Genomic DNA, 21,675 nt, shown 5'->3' with positions numbered 1-21,675 from the left:
GATCGGAATCCGGACCTTACAAAGTTGGAGAAAGGCTAGGCCTAGGCAGATGATGCTTCTGATTTACTGAAGGGTAATTCTACTAATAAATATAAACTTAAATCGTAATATTAACATGTTCTATAGGTATGTATTATCATCCTTCATATACTCGGTAAGATTTATCAATACGAATAAGCGGTCATTTGTAACTTGTCCTTGTTTATAACTTACTAGCCGTTTTCCCACGGTTTTACCTGCGTCTCGTGGAAAATACTTCCCGTACCCGTACCGGGATACAATATAGCCTATATTACTCGCAGCTAATGTAGCTAAGTAATGGTGAAAGAATTTAAAAAATCGGTTCTGTAGTTTTTGAGGTTATGCATTACAAGGTTTTCCCCTTTAAGTATAGAGGTAATATTAGTATGAAAGTATAGTGTAGAGGTAGTGTAGCATAGTACACTAAACACGTCTATACGAATATGAGAATAGACCACACGAATATTAAATATACTTCTACTTGCAAATACTGGTATAAAACCATGCACTAAGTCAATGCATACCCCAAAAATCTTCCATCATATTTGACACACAAAAAAATTCTCTAAAACACATAAATCTTTAACCATCAAAACATTAATAAGCAAAAACATGTTCCCCATTGATTTCCATAACAGAAAAGAAAATCCATCAGCGTTGTCAGCGAAGAAAAATATTACAACTTGTATTACTCGATTCGTGACTCGATGACATTAAGAGTCAGTGTACAGCGCAGTAATAAATAAAACGGGTGCACCCGGGTGAAAGAGGCTAACTTAACGTGCGGGCTTAGTATGACGAATCTGATTAATGGTCGTTCATTAGAAAATAAAAATATTTGTAAGTAATTTTTCTTTAAAATATATTTTAATTTTTTGAACAATGTGAGCTAATCGCCTTACATTCTATTTTATACAATAAATAACCATGTTTTAATTGAATAATTGCAATTTTCTTCTGTAAATATAAATTGTTAGACGGATCTATTAAGATCAAGGGATTAAAGTCTAGGCAATTTATATTCAACAAGACTAAAATCTTGGAATTAATAATAAATATTATGCGATATACGTCCAAATCTTAAATCAGTCTTGTTTGTTCGACTTTAATATATTTCATGTACCTAAATAAATAATGCCTACATTTTAGTTATTACACTACAAGTAAAATAACATAAAATATAGAAATTGCTTTACCTTTGAGATTTCGTTCGTTCTATTCACACAGTTGTACATGCTACATACATACATATTGCTGACTGCCAAAGTTCGCACGAACATACGTAAAGTTTCGAACGAACACAATTTGTTATTGTAAAACCGCACCTTACTTGCAACACTTTGTTATATTAAAACTAACATATAAGGCTGGGAAAGTTTGTTTGTTTGTATGCGCTAATTTCTTGAATTTGCTGTTGGTTAACATAAATAATTTATAGCCTACTAGCGACTTTCTTTGTGTAGGCATGAACCTTTCTCTATAAATGATGAACTGAAGTGTATTGTTAAAAGGCATATGAAAATCCGTCAAGCATTTTTTGAGTTTATCACAAACAAACACACAATCAGGCATACCCTGCAGATTTTTTTATTATTTCATGAACAACCGTAATGGTAATTTAACATGACCCTTTGACCATAACAGTCGAAAAAAGAACAAATTAGGGTCGCAACGTGGACAGAAGTCAGGGGCGAGTAAAGCCACCAGGCAAAAAGACTTCAAACTATATAACGACTCTGTGTAACGTATGTACTTTCTAAGTATATCTTAGATACCAATGGCTGATGAAAAGGTGAAGGAAAACATCTCGAGGAAACCTGGACTATAAAGTCTGAAATCACCAACTCGCATTGAGCAAGCGTGGTGATTAACGCTCAATCGCTTCTCCGTGTGAGAAGAGGCCGCAGCCCAGCAGTGGGACGATAGAAGGCTGTAACTGTGTAACGTCATAAAATGTTGCCACCGTTCCAAAGAACGTTTACCCACTGATTAATAGTTAAAAATCCAGATTCAAATTAAGATAGGAACTAGAATTTTAATGGTTTAAATGCACTTTGTAAACGGTCGTGGTTTAAAAACCTTCGGGGAATTAAGAAATTAGTTTTGATTTTTTGTTTGAGTCACGAAATTGCTTTTGGAATTTCAAATAGTTGGTTTTAGTTGTAATTTAAATACTGTAGGTAGGGTTATTTGAGTCGGGTAGTCTTAATAGTAGTTCAGTGTTTATCAAAAATTTATAGAGAAACATGTATGTATAATATAGCCAAAATTCTCATTAAAGGATGCTTTTCGGGCTATTGGTGGGTTTCACGCAAACACTGAATATTCATATCCAGCAATCGACATATGTCCAGCTGTTTTTTCCACAAAACTGACGAAACACCATAATGAAGTGTCATGTTTTATCCGTTGCTCAGTTTTTGTTATAGCAATGATTCTCCTCTCAATATTATCTATCTAGATAATAGCACTATGACACGATCTGAGCTAGTTAATAGTTTTACCCAGTCTAGCCTACACATAATACTCAGACAATCTTGATCCTATTACAAGTAAATGCACTGTACCCAATAACAGATTATAGGATTAACTCGTTAACCGGCAGTTAATTGAAGTGTTACATATTTGTACCGGTTAGGTGATTCACACACGGTACCGCGTACCGCTGTGGAAAACGGTGGCGGTAAAATGGATTTTATAGAGCATCTCCGCATCTCCGCGCAGACAGGCGCGTCGACCGGTTGACCGCGCGGAACGCTGATTTACCAAACATGTGTGGTGCGCGATCTCAATTTCTATACCTTTTTGAATACCTCATGATTGATGTCCTGTGTGTCAAACTCCGCCTAACCGCGCGGTCATCCGTGCATAGGAACGAGGAAGGGAAACCCCACTCAAACGGATAAGCGATGTTCGATGTAAGAGACTCGAGATTCATTTGTTTTTTATTTCAGAGATGTCAATACAACATGAGTGCTCTTCAATGAGAGTTGGCAAACCCCAGGGTGTACATACAAGGGTTAAGAATGAACATGGTGGGTTTTAGTCAGTAAGAGTCTGACCTCTATGCGTGCAGCGTGACTGGTCATTTGATGATTTTCCATAAATAAAAATATCTGCAACATCCAACCGCGGCGGTACAATGTCGTTTGTGAATTACCCTAATAATATATTCCTGTCCATGATTTACTGTTTTATCGGTAAAATCTTGTATTGTCTACAATATGGTTATAATTGGGTTTGGTAAAGTTTTAGTCGGAATATTATTATGATTTTATCGGTGGGTGCGATGGCCTTGTGACTAAATTGTAAAACGAGTAGCTTTTACACTTAACTATGTGTATATAAAATCCCTCTATGAATAATATGCTATGAATAGTGTGCATTTGTGTATGTCTATACTTTCACGTAAAAACTACTAAGGCCCAATTCGACCTTCAATATAAACGTGTTTTCTTAGAACAACTGTTTACTTTGAATTTTCCCACTCTTTAAAAGTAAATAAATAGTTATAATAAAAACTGACAATTTTTTCTTCGGACATAGGTGAAACCAATGGAAACTGATATTTTAGTTCTAAATAAGCCTGAAAGGTACTCAAAGCGCATAAAACATACATTTTACTGCTAACCCTTTACACGTTTGCAATACCGACATACTCCTAAAAAACCTTTAGATATTCAAAAAGATACGGGAGTTGGAACCCAAAACCTCCACACTTTGGCTATAGAGTGGCTCTATGATATAGAGGCGATATCCGACGCTTCCTTTCAGCCTAGTACAGTCTGCATAAAACGAAGTGGTAAAAAAAATGGTTTGCAGCTGTTAAAAATTGTTTCGGAATACGCTTAGCGGTGCTTTGTAGGGATAGCAAAAATATTTTTAAGTATTTTTTTTATCTGAATTTGAGATATAGAAGAGAAGAATGATGAGGTTAAGCTACTCCTGTCGAGGTTATTGCTTAGATGGGTGACCGTGTATTTATATTTTAAAGCTTTTAAAAAGCAGCTATTTTGGTCATTACCTTGTTTCTTTTAATATGTATACTAAGGAATTAACTATTCTGACAGTGTAAGTTAATCTTTTAATAGAATATCTATGTTCCATGTATGTGTCGGATATCTAGACTGATGTACAAAATGTTGTATTTTTTTTAATAATTAGGGGTAAAAAATAAATATTTACCTATTGCTTAAAAATAGCAGGCGTTTGATATGGTATTTATTATGTAACATAAAAGTTACTGTATATTTAACTTTTCAATAGTAATTTTGTGAATTTAGTAAATTCTTCCAGACATGTTATAACCTACCTTAAGTTACAAAATATACCGAACAAACTTTTAATTGGTAACATTTATACTTGGGCCATTTACGAAGGTTCCAGTCGGTTATTTGACTAACATTATTGATTTACACGTTTCATTGTTATTATTTACTGAAGTATCAATTGTTTTATTTCTGAAGTAAGTATAAACGAAAAGGCAGCCTGAGGAAGCAGTAAAAAAATTACCTATGTTCCTCTATGTTCATAATTGATAACTTCGTATAACATTTTTTATTTGGAAATTTACAATAGAAATTTGTGCAAAAATTGCAAATGATAGGACTATATAATATCTTATTTTTATTTCTTTCTACTCGCATTTACTTTACATTATAGTATTTGTTCGTCTATCAAGAGGTAGATGAAATATCTTGGAACTTTAGTGTACCTATTATTTGAAAACCTTATTCTGAAACCAAATCAAATATTATTAATTAAATGGGAGTATTTTTGGTAAAAAATGGAGTTAGAAGTCTGCTTCCTACTTTTGCGAATTTAAAAAAAAAAACGGATTTTTGTTCAAATACATCCTTATACATCCTTTGTAACATTTTCGGACCCGATCCAAAGTTTTGCGGTTACCAATTCGACCCAATCGAACTATATTGTGGTTAACGAACCTAATATAGACCGATTAAGGTTAATTTGACTAAAGGGACCAAAGTCCAATTTTTGTCAAACGAATAATGACTTTAATCAAAAATGCATAAAGCTGATATTGATTTGTACGTTTCTTTCACACTGACCTGTTTTTAATTTTAATTATACCTGGAAATGTACGACGGAAAATACCCAAAACGCTGGCCAGTTTATGTTTAAATAAAACACAGTTCTCAGGCGTATTGTTTTAACTTAATAAAATATTAAGATAGCCTACCAGCACACTGCAGACCAAACAGTTTTTTTTTAACGACGCTAAAAATCATCAAATGACCTCTCCCGCTGTGGGTTATCAGCGGTGAGGGAGTGTCAGACTCTTACTGACTAAAAACCGTCGTGTTCCTTTCGTAGGCCTTCGTAGGCCTTTTATGTATCAGGGCCGCGGTAACTCTTTCGAACAATCCCGCAGCCTCGGCAGGCCTTGGCCTTGGCCCTGCTGGGCCCCGCTGAGACCAAACAGTCGGCTGACGGTTGTCATTTGTTTTTTAGAGATTTTTTTTTTATAAAATCTGGCTACAATCAAAGTTTTCAGTAAGTCTGCTACCGGGTAAATTTCTGATCTTTGTAATGTGCTACCATACAAAATACTGATTTTTGAGCCCAAACAAACTATCGGTCGACTAAAAGTTTGCATTATACGGGTAGTCTAAACTTAATAAAATACTAAGATTTAATATCAAGCCTTGAGCTAAAATTTTAAATACAAAAGCTCTCGGTTTTCAACCAGATACTTTTAAAGTGCCTACCTGACTTATCAAAGTAGGGCTCCTAAGTCCTATTTCGGAACATTCTAGTCTAAAAACTGCTGAAGAATTTTAGTCTACTCATTAAATACTGGATTAGAAAGTAAATGAAGCCATTTTTATTCTAAGTAACTTGAGCCGGTGGGGCTGGAAGTGATTTCAAAGTAATTAATCTGTTTCCGAGCCATTGAACGACTGTCTTTTGTTGATGAATTTTGCTTATGGAATTTAGCCTTGAGTAGCTATTTAGTGGAATAATTCTACTAGGTTTTCTTTTGTTTGTGAATTTAATTTTTACTAGCTTCTGCCAGCGGTTTCACCCGCATCCCGTGGGAATCTCGGCTCGAACCCGGATAAAAAGTAGCCTATAGCCTTCCTCGATAAATGGGCTATGTAACACTGAAAGAATTTTACAAAACCGACCATTAGTTCGTGAGATTAGCGCGTTCAAGCAAACAAACAAACTCTTCAGCTTTATAAATTTTAGTGTAGATTCGTCGAGTTTTTTTTATTTCAATACTTTTTAGAACTAGCGGTTCGAGCATAAAATGTATGTTAGTATCTACGTGATCGTGCATAATACAATGTGGTCACCATCGCGGTTAAATTACCAATTCAATATCAATAGGTTTTATAAACATGTCATTTGTGTGGTATTGAACAAAATTATACATTTTATGTTTGACAATCAGCTGTTACGATCTAAACTGTTTAAGTTTTTTAATTCGTCTATATCCAAACTAATATTATAAATGCGAAAGTAACTCTGTCTGTCTGTCTGTCTGTCTGTCTGTCTGTATTTTCTTCACGCCTAAACTACTGAACCGATTTGTGTGAAATTTGGTACAGACATAGTTTGAAACTTGAGAAAGGACATAGGATAGTTTTTATTACAAAAAAAAATAAAATTATTCCGGACATATAGCGCCATCTATTGGTCAAATCAAAAATCTGCTGGTAGTCACTATTCCACGCGAACGAAGTTGCGGGCAAAAGCTAGTAATATAATATTGCTATATAAAAGCTTTGTTTTTTTACTGCAAAGTTATAATGTTCTTTTCGGCAGAGAATAAATAATTATGTAATTATTGAATAAATGCTCCATTGACTAGCATACAACTCACGTAGAACTGCTATAAACTATTCATAAGACACGTCATGATCAAACCAATAGGCACTACTACCACTGCCTGTCAACCAGCCAAACTTTTAACCATGAAAAAATCTTTTAAAACACAATACAATACAAAAATTGTTAGGCGTTAAAAATATTTTAACGCCTAACAATTTTTTTGCTGAAGCTACCGTCTGTCGCATGCCACAGACTGTCCGCTCGCCACATGTCATACTGTGCCTTACCATAATAATATCCACCGTATACTGTAATATACTGTACCGTACTGTGCCGTGTGTACTGTATTCGATACCGTATCGAATCCTTGGAGAATAAGTCTGTCTGTATGTTATGTTTGCGATTGTAGCTGGGGATTTTTTGTATGAAAATGTTTCTTTAAGTGCGGTATGGTAAGGTGTGCTGTGCTGTGTTGTTTCTGTATATATATCTGTATCTTCTCAGGCTACCTTCAATCACTGAGTAGCAATCATTCATACCCTTTGCAGGATGGATCATAAATCTCATCATCATCGTATCAGCCAATTGCCGTCTACTGTTGAAGGTAGGTCTCCCCCAACGATCATCAAGGGTTCAGTCTAACCCACAGAAATATCGTATATAGACTGAGTACCTATTATCATGTTTTACATGGAAATAGATACACATAAAAACTTTCAGCTTTTTCAACTAAAAACAACTAAAACTTTCAACTAAGGTCTTGAACACTTTTTTTTTAATTGATATATGGAACAGTTCAACTGCTGTTACACCGACTCATATATAGTGATATTGTTATTTATGGCAAATATTTTTATACCGAGCATTCTTATACATGTTTCCTACCTGAAAATTCCATCCCAGTATCCAGAACAATGTTTAACCCACTTAAAACTCCAATACTCGTTTGGGTCACCCTAAAATGTTCTATCTACATGATTCAGAAAATTCCCCATTTCTACCCTAAAGTTTAGGGGTCAAAGGTTTGTTCCCACCAAATGTTATGTAGTGGAAAAAGAGAATTTATTTTGTGGTATTTCGAAAGTAATGTGATCACTTCGACTTTCCAAGTGGATTATTGGCTGAAAGAATTATGGAATCTTTCTAAGTTTTACGATAGTACCTCTACAGTTTTAAACTTTGTAATACTATCTGACCTTAAGACGAATGTTAGCAATCTGTTTGACGAGACTCACCTATAGATTTGAAGAAATTCTTAAGCTATTAAGTCTTACTTTAAAACATACTCCGAGTTTTTATAAGCCTAGCAGTGTGGGCACATTACTTTACTAATACACTAGTTACGTATTCCAACAAAACATGGTTGTATTTTACTGGCCAATAATGGGAATCGAAATCGAGACCATCGCCAAACCGATGCTTGCATCTATTGGGCTATTCTATTTCCGCTTGTTGTGCTAAATAATAAACTGGCAACGTAGAAGATATGAGAAACTATCAACATTTCATAATTGCGACTAGTTGCATTACGATGGCAGACAAAAGGCAAATCAGATAGAAGAAAGATGATAGATCAAAATTGTTGATGTACCTAACTAATCACATGCTATACGACTTTTTGTTATTAAGACAAAAATATAGGCCGACATACTATAGGTACAATAAATGTACCACAGCTAAGAAGCTTAACCGGATTAGGGCTGGTACTATAGACGTAAAAAGACCCGCACAATTTAGGCTTAAACAGCGGAAAATGAAACGAGGTGACATAACTGAAGATGAAGTGACGAATTTATTTATTTATTTATTTATTTATTTATTTATTTACTAGAAGGAGAATCAACAGCTGTAACAAAGGGATAACAATTCAATATGATATAGTAAGCCAATTATAGATTCTCACGGGTAGAAACTGAAAAAGTAACAGACAACTTAGGATCACTAACAAGCACGGTAAAAAAAAGAAAAATAATAATAAGATTATAACAAAATATCACTTGGCACAATGTGCACTCTTGAAAAAGTCCACATTCAGCTGAGTGCGCGCAGTATAAGTTTTAGTGGTAAATGGGTCAAATAAGAAGTCCTTACAAATACGTATTTAATTATATATTTTTTTCCTTTTATTTCTGTAAGTTTTTTTGTGTTTAAATCCTCAAGAATTATTAAGAAGGAAGATTTTTTTGTCCGAATTTTGATGTCTGATCGCAAAAAAATGCCAAACTCGAATTAAAATGCCTCATTAGTAGATTTCTGTAATTAAAAGTAATTGCTAGAATCACAGAGTTGGTCGTGGGTCGTGGGATTTCTGTGTAAGTCGAACATTTCAAGTGTATCTATGCATGTATTTGGAAAACAAATGAAAATCTATTTTTGTCAGTTGTTCATCAATTGTTTAGTTCCACCTAATTTAGAACTAAATGACGTCATGTGAATGTACCAGGAATTAATAAATAAATACTAAATTCCAAATAACAAAGGCCTATTAATACAATTCCGGAACACAAGAAATTCTATTTCAGCGCCATTTAATAAACTAAACTCTCATGATCAAATTCCTATTTCGATTAGAATACAAAGCAAAGTTATGGCAGAGAGAACGAAGATATTTCTCAAAGCAAATTAGCCTGAAAACAAGACAAAGGCATTGTTGATGTGGTTTGAATGACATACCAAATTAGATACGTAGACTACTGAAGTGAGGAGTGCTATGACCTGTGAGATGGGATCTAAGACCTCAAATGTTTGTAGGAAGATGGCATAGAGCGTACTTACATATGTATTAATACCTAATGATAGGTACTATTCTGGAGGAAATTTTGATTAAAATATTGCTTGATATTAATTAACATAAGTATTATAAACAGAACATAATGGAGAGATACTCTATCGAGAAATCAGTAGGGGCTTAGTAGAGTCCACACGTGACCAAAGGGCTAGTCTATACTTTGGTCAAAGAATTTGCATTGCCGTGCAATGCGCCTTTTGGACACGGTTCCCGCTGACAGCGATGCGATAAGAGTTTTCATTATGCGTAGGTTTAATTATTTTTTGTTTGATGATTTAAGTTTGTAGGTAGCATATTATGTAAATATAATTTTACTTTATAAACAGAACTTCAAAGCTGAATGAAGTCGCATAATACCAAGCAAAAGCAAAAGAGATAAGATCAGAGATTTTATAAAACTTGCATTAATATAGCTTCTAGACTTATTTTTATCCAGTCCCTAGAAGTAGGTACTACCCTAAGTATAAGGGTATTTCCAGGGTATAGCTATAACACATATCAAGAAGTAAGTAGGTATATATAGCGGTAGAGAGGACGCATGACAGTTTAGGCGACATTTTCGGAGATAGCCTTGGGTCTGTCTCACTAAGGTACGGTAACAGCTGTTTCACACCAAAACCCAATTACTGTACCTCTCACGGGAACCCGATTCCATGGTACCTTGCTAAGTTTCGACTGTCATGTGTAAAGACAGCATATCAAACTATCTTAATCTTCCTTAGATTTTTAACCTTATCACAATAGTGGAAGGTTAATATTCGATTGGTAACATTTGACAGATTTGGATAGGTAGCTGCTAGCGTTTGTGTACATATTTCTGGGTCGTCAGAAAACAGTTTTACAACTAGTCTTTACAAGAGATAGGCATCGTGTAGGTCAGTCAATCCATGTAAAATTGTAAACTACTAAACTGAAACTCATCAGCCAGTTGAGTGGGGAAAGAGCTACGATTACAAGCAAATTAGCTGCTATAATTTAAACGTTTAACAAAAAGCAAACAAGTAATACCATGAACAAATAAACGAACATCGCTTCACGCTCAAAGCTTAAACTAACAGTTAAATATAGTCATTAATTTCATGTCTAAACAAACATTGAAAAAGGTTCAACCAAAACAAACTGAATTACGGAACTATTGACATAATCCGACTAAATTGGATTATAAGGTCAAACTAAATACCTAACTCGATTGCTACCGGATCATTCCAGATAATTCTGGTTAAATCTAGTTCTATCCGGTTTCTGGATTATCCGTTACATAAGCAAGTACATTGTGGATAAATAGCTAAATAAATTGTATTGCGATTCCATTAAGAGAAAAAGGTTCGTTGTCTGTTTGATACCTTGGTTGGGTTCTGTAGGTACAAGATAATTAAATTGTTTAACTTTTTTATTTAGTTAGCCACAGAGGACTTTGTAAGCTTAATTTGATTAGATCGAGGCTTAGAAAGACGTGAAAATTAAACTCTTTTAAAATAATTCATTAGATTTTTATTTTTTTCCTAGCTTCAATAATTCAATAGTACATAAACACCATTATAATGTTAAACTATGTTTAAAATGATGACATATGCAAGATGTGTTCTTCTATAACTGAAGGAGCACAAATCTTCAAAGAACTTTGTATAATAATACCTACATGTAATGTGTCTTTATGAATAAAATAAAATAATAATATCCATAACTATATGTATATGTTACCGTAAGATTACAAACATCGTTAGATTACAATCTATCTCGAGAGATTGCAAACTGTCGAATTATTGTGAACCGTAACATCTGATTGCAATTTAACGCATTATTTTTCGCTATATTATAATCTATCGATGAGAAATTGTCAAATTGTCAACTGTCCGAAAGCTCTCTCTGATTGGTCAGTCTTTTTGTAAGATCGACCAATCACGACCAGCCGTTCTGTTCCCATGGAGTTCCCGTAGAGTTAGGAATGAAATAGAGGTGTCAGTTAAATAAAATAAATGCTCTTCAAAAATTCTTCAAGTATTAAATTTATATAAAAATAACTCTTATAAAAATACAGTTAGGTATTTTGTCTTCAAATACAAACTAATATTTAAAAATAAAATAAAAGGGGTGCTAATTAAACAGGCTTCTTTTTAATATCATTATTCGCCCCCAAAAATGTATGTTGCCTTCTAAATTACTAAGTCAGCCACAATTAATAAAGTGTCGAGCATCTAAATAATACTATCTTAGCCACGAGTTATCTTCCACTCTAAATACAACTCAGCATGGTGGTTATTTTTTTGCATCTAAATTTGTAGCATGCATTCTAACAGTAAACTTCTTAAATACTATTCAATGACATCATAAAAATATTTATTTACCTTCTAATTTTTTTACTCGTACCTACTGAGTTTTTTGTTTAAAATATAACACATCCCATATTAATTGACCCAGCATGGAAGTAAGCATGCAACATGCAGCAAGCATAACTTCTGTCACGGCTCCGGCGCTGCGGGGCTCCGGCGGTCCCATGCGAGCTTATCGTCGCAGATGGTTTTCACGCTCACCACCGCAGCTTCGGCTTGCTGGCCGGCTCCGCCGGCCAGCCTCAGCCGCGGCGGCGAGCGCTGAAACTACCTGCGCCTCAGCTCGCAGGCCGCCTCGCCCCTCCGCGCCTACGCGGTTTTGAATTGCACTCTAGGGGTAGGGCAGACAAGACTACGTGGAGTCGGTTTTGCAGCGATTCGTTTTCGTCACTAACTTCAATTTTTAGTACAATTTTTAATTGTGTGTAATTTGAGTCTTAAAAATTAAGTAAAATTTTTGATTTTATAAAAAATTAAACCGTCACTTATTTTTGCACGTCAAAGAGCTGTGACACCGGGAGTAGCAAAGAACATTGTCTTTTTTGACGTTCTACCAATCAGCGCGCAAGATGCATTCCGTTCTACGCCAGTTGACAATTTGACCGCTCTACATCGCTCTCGATCTTACAAAAAGACTGACCAATCAGGGAGAGCTTTCGGACAGTTGACAATTTGACAATTTCTCATCGATAGATTATAATATAGCGAAAAATAATGCGTTAAATTGCAATCAGATGTTACGGTTTACAATAATTCGACAGTTTACAATCTCTCGAGATAGATTGTAATCTAACGATGTTTGTAATCTTACGGTGACATATATATAAAAATGAAACCCGCTTTCCGTTGTTACGACATAACATGAAAACGGCTTGATCGATTTGACTGAAAGTTAGAAAGGAGGTAACTTAGACCCAGGAGAAGGTTTTAGGATAGTTTTTGTCACCATCCGGGTGAAACCGCGGGCGAAAGCTAGTTATTCACAAAAAAAAAAACAAATTATGCAGTATTAGCTTTTCGTTACGGATCCCTAAAAACAATGAAATCTCAGGAACAGATGTGGCCTAAATCAAGTTTTCCCAGAGCTCACCTTGACTCAGAGTAATCCAACCCTTTTTACTTAGTCCATGTTATGCCAACGTTAGGTTTTTTTTTCATATATATTCTTTATTAAGCTAGCTTCTGCCTGTGATCTAATCTGAGTGAGTTTCAGGATTATTCTGAAAACTAGGCTTGGAGTAATCCTAGGTATTAATTTTGGAATGAATTATCTGTGTCCCGATTTTCTAAACCGAGCTTTTCTTTTCAGTACCTATAGCGTTTGTGTAGGATTTTTCAAAATACTCAAGAAGAAAAAGGTAGGTAGTTTTTTGTCTTGCACCCCCAGCGGAACGGATCATTTTAACGATTATATCGGATTCTAAAGTACGAAACGGTTTTTACTTTTTTTGGAGTTCAGTATTTTTAGAAATCGATATATTTTTTCAGTAATAGCTCTGTGAAAACTTTTTGAATCTACATAAAATAAAACCGTATTATTATTGAAGTAGGTTATAATACACCTTCCTAACTCTTCCTAAAATACTATGCTAAAAACCGCATTTAAATCGATGAGATAATATCGCACAAATGTACATACAGCTAACATACAAACTGAGGTCATCCATTTTTGAAGTCGGTAAAAAAATTTCCCATTACACCAAATCCACATCCTTTACCATGCCAAAATACAATTGTGACTAGCTTTACATTTTACGAGGTGAAAAATCGAGGTCACGTGACACCAAACACCGATTTATTACGTAGGGTCACACCGTGTGTGCAGGGCCGAACGAGGTCGTTCTTGTCAAAGGAATAGCAAGGGGGGCGCAAGAATCGTTTTCTATAAGGCCATTCATTCATTATGTGGAGATGTCATGAAAATGTATGTGTGATTTGAATCTGCTTATGCGGCTATACAGATTGTTATATATTTTTTTTTATGTAAAGGGAAGATTTATAGGTAAATACAGTGGAGAAATGGAGGACTGTATGATTCACTGACAGCCAATTACAATTTTTCACTTCTAAAACTACGATATAACAAAGTACTGTGGAACAACACAACATTAGTAATTAAGTACGTGTACGTATGTCTATATTGAAATGTTGAGTTTACCTATAAGTCATTGTAATACTACTGCCATCCTAATGTGCTAGCTCGTAAGTTCTTGATTCTTGTAGAAACAATTGTTGGTGAACCTAATACATAAAAATAAACTAAACATAATGTTAACAGCACCGGTGTGTACAACGTACTATAAAAAATACTTTAAAAAATAATTGACAACGCTATTTTATAGGGTTTATATACCTAAACGGTCAGAACACCCAGGCTTCATCAAATAATATAAAAAAAACAATTTTTCACGAGGCCAATGAACTACCAAAAATGCTAACTCGTTACTTACACCCTAAAACCTTTTGTTAATTTTCAAGTCGCTCATAATTTGAATAATCTTTCAGTTATTAAGTAGTCAACAATTTTCAAAACTTATTATAAGAACAAAGAAACAAAATTACAAACTATAATGGGTAGATTTTATTTGTATCATAATTGTATAACGGCCTTATAAAATCAATTTAAAAATCCACAGACGATAATTTAGCCCCAAAAAAAAACTTTATTTTTTCTTGTAGATTCGTGTGTAGACCAAATATTTAATATGCGTTGCGTGCATAAAAACAATATTGTATAATGCGTCTCTGTCCCATTATTTTTCCAAACTATTTCGTCTGGGATTTTCGATAAACGAAAAATATTTTATTTCTTGCTGTTTCCCCTTGAGTACCTTATGCACACCGTAGACTAAACAGTCGACCAACAATTGACTCGATAGTTAGACATTTTTTTTCAAAGAAAATCATGATTTTAATCAAAGTTTTCAGTCGGTCTCATTCCAGTTGAATACCTAATCTTTGTAATGTGCGTACTACCATTCATCTTCATACTAATTTATGAGCCCTAACAAACTATCGGCCGACTAAAAGTTTGCAGTGTGCGTTCGAAGCCGAGAAAAAGATTTTCGGCTACGAAAAACGCAAGGAGAATATTTAGTGGATGTAAATTTTAGGATGCTGATTTGTATTGAAAAGTAAAATATTGTCAATGAATGGAATTTGTTATTTCTAACCTTATTGAAGGTTGTGTTAGGACAAAAAGGTTGTTAACCTTTGGAACATTTGATTTTATTAGTCAAATAAAATGTTTACACGTCGCACTGCTTCTGTAAAAATAGAAATAATAAACTTTTATTATCTACTCTACTTACAATCCATTATAACGTTAGGAGTAACTTTCTTAGGAGATTTTGCGTTATGCCATCTCCGCTAGTCAGTTTGTTATCCATGGTTCAAACACATTTGAGGTATAAACAGTGACACAGTCTATTTCAATAATACTATTCATACTATTTCTATGGTTTTATGACAAATGGAATTACCAAGATTTTCATGAATTGAGACATTTCGAAGGCTTTTCGATATCAGAAAAATGCATTTGGGTGTCTTTGAAACAATCTCGTTTTGATAAATTGACAAACGTGAACCTTTGCAGACTGCACACTTTTAGTCGCCCGATAGTTTGATTAGAGAAGGGTATTGTTCTGTACATGTAGAAGATGATGATGATATCCTCCTAGCCGACTATCGGCCACGGCGGCTCATATAAGGAGGTAAGCCAATTGCGAAGTACATAATTTTAGTGCACCTTCAAGAATTCCGCAGACACAGATGCACTCACTATTTCTTTACCGATGCTCCCCAATACGTCACCAGTTTCTTTTCCAAAAGTACTACACCAGTGAACCTCAGTATAGTCAAGGAAAAATGAGGTGTTAGAAAAAAAAATGAACTAATTGCAAAATATTCTACCGGGGCCCGTGAATTTTGGTCCCAAATCCGGCCCTGTGCTCGCGTAAATTTTGCACGCTTCAAGCCAAAACTAGCCATTTATCGTGGCTTGGCTACATGAATTTAGATTGGGTTTAGAAATGTATAAGTGTTCGTTTGTTTGTTTCAAACAGTTTTGAGTGAGTTCTAGTTAGTTCTTTTTTTTTTTGGATGAATGTTAATAGGGTTTGTTAGATTTTTTACTTTTTTGGCAACTATCTTTTTGTAATAACTTTGCTCTTCTATAGTTAGCCAGTTGACACCTCTCTATAGTCTCGGTAGTCATCATTGTATTATTAAATCTGGTGAATTCTTTCAACAAGAATAGGTACTACGCGTCCATAATTATTTTTCGCAGAACATTTAATTAGCAAAAAAATTAAAATTCCACCTTAAATAAACAATTAAAACAACTCGATACAAAATAATACAATTTAATTTGAAAGTGTTAATTCAAAAGTAATTTAATCACACTATAAATACACAATTTGTGAATAAATAATTGTATAAAAATGCTGTATTGAATTTATTTTCGCCTGGTCTGCAGTTCAGAAAATTGGACATTTGACTGACGGGTAGCTCTGGGCTGAACCATTATTCTTGCTAGCCGGTGTAATTATAAATTACCTAAATAAACATTTATTCGTATATTTTAATAATTAAATTATACTAATTGAAAATGATTGCACAATTTTTAAATATCGTGTAATTTTGTGCTAATGAAGAATTCATTTTAATGAGCTTTGAAAAAATACGCGTTTCCAAAATAGTTTGTGATAATTATCCCAAAAACAAATGAATGAATGTTTCACTCAAATGGTCAAAAAAAGAACATTAATCTTGCACATTTGACAGCTTCGGCACTAACTTGGTAACTGGCGAAGCATTTTACATAATTAAATGCATATTTTTTATGTTCGTCACTCTTAAAAAATACGTTATTTATTTAAAACGCTGTATATTTATTGATTTCTGACACTTACGCGAATATTAGACATTTAAATAAAACTACTTTTACTCTTAGGATGATTCGCGAGGCTATTGAAATTAAAAAACATCCAAATTTCAATAGAGAAGATGGCTGGTGCATACCATCTGCTTGGAATCCCATCATAGAAACTATTAAATCAAAATCCAAGCCTACAACTGCTCGACCTAAGGATACAGTGAGCTCGTTTTGCGTGAATCGGATTGTCAATAATAATCAACAAAATGTAGGGTAGCTGTTTGTAACTAATATATCAAGACGACCAACACCTTAGTCTACCCGTGCCCATGGATGCTGTAAAGGATCCGAAACGTCGGGATTAAATAATATTAATATAACGCGATAAAATCCGTAAAAGTAGTTTTATTTAAACGCTGTATATTTTCTTATCTTTTTTTTTAATTTCGTGTTCAGATCATTATTTTCCTAGCCTTTTCCCAACTACCTATGTTGGGATCGGCTTCTAGTCTAACCGGATGCATTTGAGTACCAGTGCTTTACAAGGAGCGAATGCCTATCTGACCTCCTCAATCCAGTTACCCGGGCACTCTCTCAAATGAGTTTTTTTTCGTAATATGTATAATCCAGAAGGCTTATTATTCACGTATAACAAGTTAAATGAGAGCTTGTAAAATAAGTTCGCGAACAAAACAGGCGTTATCATAAAAAACATAACTCTATTGTTCTTACTTCAAGTTTAGTTAAGTCTATTATAAAGTCTAGCATTATTTAACAGACTTTGATGGGCGTTCGCAAGTTACCTTTGATAAGCTAAATAAGGGTAAGTTATTATTATCAAGTTTAAATATCTTTTGTAAAGTTATGAAGCATTTATTTTATATCGGCGGTTTTGTGGTTGTGCCAGTTTTCGTAATTTTTTGTCTTTTTTTCTGTTAATTGACTTATCTATCTAGATGATAGTCCCATTTCTTATTCTAATAAAAATATTAAGAAAAAATTCGCTTACCAATTTTTTTGTTTGGACTCATGTTTAATGTAAAAAGGTTGAATGTACTAAATTACGAATAAAACAACCACTCTGGCGCTTTCAAATGGCAGTTATTTTAAATGTCATGTTAGTAAAAAAAAAACATGTTTTTAAGCATATTTAAACCATAACCATATTTAAACAATATGACTACTAAACGTAAAAAAAATAGCAAAAAAAATCTATAGTAGGTACACCTTCACAATTATCATCAGCGTCAATTTCCTTTCAGCGCAATCGCATGAATAACTAACAGAATTAATATGAAGACTGTATCAGATAAATCATACGAGTACCTCCGAGTACTAGCTTACAACTGAGCTCTTTAATACTTGATTAAGCTGGATATACCTTGAGATTCTACCTGAGTGAAGTTGAATGAAAATGGTTTGTTGAGATATGTCTTTATACTAGCTTCCGCCCGCGGCTTCGCCCGCGTGGCTTCACCTTTGTTGATCGGGATAAAAAGTAGCCTATGTGTTAATCCAGGGTATCACCTATCTACATATCAATTCAATCAAAACGGTCACTCGACGGTCGGTCAAAAATTCTGCCACTGCTGGGAATCGACGAATAACATAAGCGATATTTAATCCGGGTAGGAGACGTAGTTCCCCAGGGAAGCCGGCGAAACCGCTGGAAAACCACTACATAGTTTCAGTAAAATTTTCATACAGACAGTATAAATATGTTTTATTCAAATAAAGAATATCCATTAATAGACAAAAATGTTTAGATATCAAATTACATTTTTTTCCTTATTAAGAATACACGTGTATAGTCATTTTCTCGAAATGTTTTCCTGTGTGACGTCACTCGTTCATATAATGACCTTGCTGGTGTTCAGACTGACGGCCTACATTCAGTAATCGGTGACCGATTTTTTGTAGGTGAAAAATTGAACACACTGATAGCAATAGTGCAACGTACACCTACAAAAAGTCGGTCAGAAAATCCTTATCAGACATCATCATTCTCCGAGCTTTTTCCCAACTATGTTGAGGTCGGCTTTCAGTCTAACCGTCTTCGGCTGGGTACCAGTGTTTTACAAAGAGCGACTGCTTATCTGACCTCCTCAACCCAGTTACCCGGGCAACCCGATACCCCTTGGTTAGTGGTGTCAGACTTACTGGCTTCTGACTACCCGTAACGACTGCCAAGGATGTTCAATGACAGCCGGTTCAATGACACCTAGTCAGACAATCCTACAAAAAATCGGCTCGATCTGTCCTACACAAAGTCTGACATACGCAGGCAGCCTTAACCGTGAAATTTTGACCTTTATTCTATCTACTGAACTCATTTTCTAGATAACAACTGCCATTATTCTTAAAATGAAACATGTATAAGAAATGAACTATTATGTCTAGAATTTCAGTACTAAGGTCCATAATATTTTCTGTGCTAAATTGAACAGACAGAATATATTTTATTAGCACCAAAATTGGCTATTATTATGGAGTTACTCATGCCAGTTGGTCCAAATGGGTATCTCTGATACTTTGTCTGGTTAAGTGCCTAAATTCTAGTGTTTTAGTGTAGTTCTGAAGTTTAGATTAGGTTTGAGAAATATTCTAGGGCATTCATATCTGTGGACACAGTCAAACATTTTTTAAGTTTTTTTCTTTTTAATATTACAGAGGGAAATGAAAATTGAAAGTGACACCCGCAAAACACTAGCAAGTGAGTACTTTTTCATTTTTTAAACATCTACATTTTTAAGTTTATTCTTACACTTACCCAGAAAGCGACTAAATCAATTTTACTGAATTGCACATAGCTATAGTAACTTCGGACTAAAGTAGATTTCCTGCTATATTAAATTCGAAAATATGAAACCGTGTCAATATGCTGGTGTTTGCCAATAAATACATTGACAAGAGCATTTCCCAATACTCACTCATATTGTGTACCAATCGATAGGTCTGAAACGTCTTTATCTGATGACGTCATTCCATTGTAACATTTGGCAGGCATCACAACGTCGAACTTACTGTTGTTTACATGGAGAACAAAATGACTAGCGGAGATGTCATATCGCAGAATCTCTTAAGAAAGTAGCGCGCCATTGTGCGGGTGTTAGGACGTGGAACGTTGCTAGCTCCGCCGTTACACACCTTTCGAATCCGCCATTTATTTTCAAAATAAAATCAACAATCAATCAAGACCAATCTTTGGCATTTTTTGATTTGACAAGGAACCCGAACGCCTGGTTAGTTCTAGTGACTGATCACGTCTACCTACAAGAAGGCGCCTGACCTACCTTACTCATGGCATCTCTGCTCATTTTTCCTTCCTCCGTATTTATGTACGAATCTTAAATTATTTCGCGAACCTTTGTTTGACGATTTCAATGAACCGAAGTTATTCTGTTCGGAATTTCTGCTTCGGAAACCGCGTTTGTTGAATAATTTTAGGTACTGTTGCTTATATTTGTTTAAAGGTTATTGACCTAAGTTTGGTGGTAGTAAATGGTCTAGTTCACGCCCTTTGATATTATATGATATGAAAATAGGACTTACAGAAGTAGAAATAAGGTCTATATTCTATTGTTTGTAATATCAATGGCGAAATGGAAAGCAGATCATTTGAATAGATGAGTGATGATTATCGTAAGTTGCTTGTAATATTGAACGACAAAGGTTTTGCTATTGCTGTACACTTGAGGCCACTAATATTGAGCTAGTGTCATTAATGTTTAAAACTTATTACTACTTGCCTTGAATTGGGTATACGTATTTAATTAATGTGCCATAGCAGCTAGAATTTACATGTTTATAAACCTAAATGCATATAATTTTATTATGAATTTGAAAATAACAATTTTATGTTTTATTATTCGCATCAAGGTTATTTCTGAACCCATTGGATCAATCCCATTTGTCGTCTTTAAAGATTTTGGCTAGGTGTATTTTTATGTAACGAAACATGTGTTACATCTTTTTGTCTCTTAATACATGTTTATGTTTGTTATGTTTTTAACACGCTTATATTAGCTTCACTTGTAACTACGCATGTAAGAAAATTTTGGAATCTTAATTTGACCCACTTACCGGTTTCGATTAAGATGACATTTTACACACGCTCTGAGTTCAGATAACAATACGTGAGGAACGTGTTTTTTAGTTTTTTAAACTGTAAATTTTTTATAGTTTTCATTTCAAGTAACAAAGTAATTTTATAGTAGAATGGCCATAAACAAGCTACGTAACATCTAAACCATAGTTTTAACCTCGTACGTGTAAATTAAACTTATCACTCACCTTACCTAACCCATCACTAATTAGTAGATGAAAAAAACCCGTTAATTAAGACCACTGATCAACAAAGGCGCGCCGCTTTTAGTTTAAACCAATTATTTTGGTAACCTTCTATCGTTAACTAGTTACTTTTCGCGGTTTCGTCCACAGTTTAGTTTACAATAAGGTTACTAAGTAGATAATATGTGGAACTTATATGGGTAGGTATGTGTAAAAAACTACAAATAATATATATGGCAATTTACTTACTATTTCCAACATTCACGGGCGTTATCTGAAACAGAAGAAATCAATCAATTAAACCTTTATTTTCATTTTTATTTTAATTTTGGTCTATATTTTAACTTTCGTTTATATTTTTCATTTTAATGATTATTTTCACATACACCAAAAATATCATTTAAACAAATTCATTATCTATACTAATATTATAAAGCTGAAGAGTTTGTTTGTTTGTTTGAACGCGCTAACCTCAGGAACTACTGGTCCGATTTGAAAATTTCTTTCAGTGTTAGATAGCCCATTTATCGAGGAAGGCTATAGGCTACTTTTTATCCCGATACGGGAAG

The 21,675-nt window shown here is 34.4% G+C and overlaps 1 protein-coding gene across 1 annotated transcript in view; it reads right to left on the bottom strand.

The window, feature by feature from the left end:
• The window catches only part of LOC124635563, a 180,430-nt gene extending 159,050 nt beyond the window's left edge, over positions 1-21,380 (bottom strand). The window contains exon 1 of the mRNA XM_047171484.1: positions 21,356-21,380. The gene's annotated coding sequence lies outside the window, so the exon portion shown is untranslated. The remainder of the gene's footprint in view (positions 1-21,355) is intronic.
• Between the last annotated feature and the right edge of the window lie 295 nt (positions 21,381-21,675).

This window comes from Helicoverpa zea, chromosome 13 (genome assembly GCF_022581195.2).
Source record: "Helicoverpa zea isolate HzStark_Cry1AcR chromosome 13, ilHelZeax1.1, whole genome shotgun sequence".
Lineage (NCBI taxonomy): Eukaryota > Metazoa > Arthropoda > Insecta > Lepidoptera > Noctuidae > Helicoverpa > Helicoverpa zea.
This window is presented reverse-complemented; position numbering and strand designations above follow the sequence as displayed.